This window comes from Lygodium microphyllum, chromosome 12 (assembly GCF_053477565.2).
Source record: "Lygodium microphyllum isolate KBCC chromosome 12, Lygodium_microphyllum_v1.1.10, whole genome shotgun sequence".
Lineage (NCBI taxonomy): Eukaryota > Viridiplantae > Streptophyta > Polypodiopsida > Schizaeales > Lygodiaceae > Lygodium > Lygodium microphyllum.
In genome coordinates this window covers 120,256,289-120,258,449 of record NC_141146.1, presented here as the reverse complement: position 1 = coordinate 120,258,449, position 2,161 = coordinate 120,256,289, and the positions used below count along the sequence as shown (strand labels likewise).

The window sequence follows — 2,161 nt, the reverse complement described above, 5'->3', positions numbered from 1 at the left end:
CAGAGAGTGGATTGCATAAAAGTGTGATGGAAGTGTCAGAGTTTGTCATTACTACTGTCACATTTGCAAAATCTACATTAACAAGACTTGGAACTGCAATGATGTCAAAAATGCCCTGTACATCTTGCTGAAATACATCATCAGCCAAAAGAAAATCATCCTACAAAAGTGTTTGTTGTTGAGCAATGTCAAGCAGTCTATTGTTTGGTATCACAATCAATGTATCTACTGACTTTGGAAGCCGTTCAATGGCCTGTAATGCCTGCACAGCCCTGAGGTTTGGGCTAGTACCACAACCTCAATACTCCTATGAAGCCACAAAAAACCAATCAATACGAGGCATCTCTATTGTCTAGTATCTTCATGTCTTTATCAAATCCAAGCACAACTGTAGCTACAAATCTAGGATTCTTCTAATCTAATTTGCTAGGCATAGTGCAAACTCTATACGATCATGCATTGTATGCAGAGGCTCTGACTAGCTTCAGGCGAGCTAGCGAGGTGAAGCCCAGTGATCCTAGGCCACATTTCTGCCTTGGAAATGCTTTGTATTCTCTTGACCAACATGCTAAAGTAAGAGATTGCTACACCTCAGCTTTGGATGCTGTAGAGATTTCAAGTAACCAGTGGAATGGCCTTCTACCTCAGATCCATGTGAACCTTGGAAATGCTTTGTATTCTCTTGGCCAACATGCTAAAGTAAGAGATTGCTACACCTCAGCTTTGGATGTTGTAGAGATTTTAGGTAACCAGTGAAATGGCCTTCTACCTCAGATCCATGTGAACCTTGGAATTGCACTCGAATTTGAAGGCATGCTCCTGGGTGCAAGTGAACATTACAAGGAAGTTGCTATCAGAGAACCCAAACATTACAGGGCCTTCAAATTGCTTGGGAGTGCACTCTATGGTGTCGAAGAATACAAGGCTACAGAGAAAGCACTTATGGAGGCAATATTTCTTAAAAGTGATTACTCAAATGCACATTGTGACCTTGAATCAACTTTGCATACTATGGGAGATGGGCAGTTCATGAATTTCAGAAGGCAATCGATTTGAAGCCTGACCATATGGACGCGCTTTACAATTTGGGTGGCTTGCTAAGGGACATGGGCAGGTTTCAACGAGCAACAAAGATATACTCGAAGGTGTTGGCTTTGCAACCTGGCCATTGGAGAGCTCAACTTAATAAGTTAGTGGCTTTTCTTGGTGATTTGAAGCATGTCCAGAAAAGCAATTCCGCAGATAACAGTGTCATAGTGGTGGAGGTCTCACAGTTTAGGGAGGAAAAATCAAAGACAACTCCATGTCGATGGCTCTCTTTTGCCTTGGATATCAGGCACTTTCAGAGACACACACGATTAGGGCGCTGTGATGTCAGCTATGTTAAGAAGGAATTTAGTGAGACACAACTCCCTTTGTCATCATCTAGTGGGAGTGGGGCAGAAAAGTCTATCCGTAAGAAAGGAGAATCCTCTGACGCCTCTGGTGACTCACTATCGAACTACATGATTGATGTGTAAACATGATAGCCAGGCTCTTCAATGCTCCATTGAAAGATGGAGAGAAAGCGATTCACACTGGTACTGAAGGCTCTTCAGAAGCTATAATGCTTGTAGGTCTGGCTTCTAGAAGAAAATGGCACTCCTCCTATGTTTTAGGGCAAGTGCAGGCCTTTAGTATAGATCTAGATCTTACTCTAGACAAACGCTTGCAACACACATGAGGCTTCTGACTGATATAGAAAATTCTGGGCTTGTGTCCATGCTGATGGATGACATATATGATGATTTGGGCCAAATGTACACTCTCTTTAGGTACCTACAGGATTGGGTGTTATCTAGGACGTCATGACAGCTCACTTGCGTGAGACAAGTAGACACTTGGTGAGACAGACTCAGAGGAGTTAAAGATCCTCTAAGAGAAAGATGTCTTCGAAAAGTCGCTTGGTCTTGGAAAAGAAGGCCATGCTCCCAAGGGCCCCTTTAAGCCTGCTGCAACAAAGGCGCTTGATGGGAAGCCAAAGAAGCCTGCACGTACCAAGGCTATGGTGGTAAAGCCAAAGCCAAAGCCCAAGGATTGCAAGCAAGTCTCCAAAAGAAGGTGAAGGTCTTGAAGGTGTCGAAGCCACCTGTCAACAAGGATTTTAGAAGAGTTATGAGGA

At 43.4% G+C, this 2,161-nt stretch overlaps 1 pseudogene; it reads left to right on the top strand.

Annotated features, from left to right (window-relative positions):
• The first annotated feature begins 248 nt into the window (after positions 1-248).
• LOC148028201 (putative TPR repeat-containing protein At1g05150) lies at positions 249-1,520 on the top strand (annotated as a pseudogene).
• Positions 1,521-2,161: the final 641 nt, after the last annotated feature.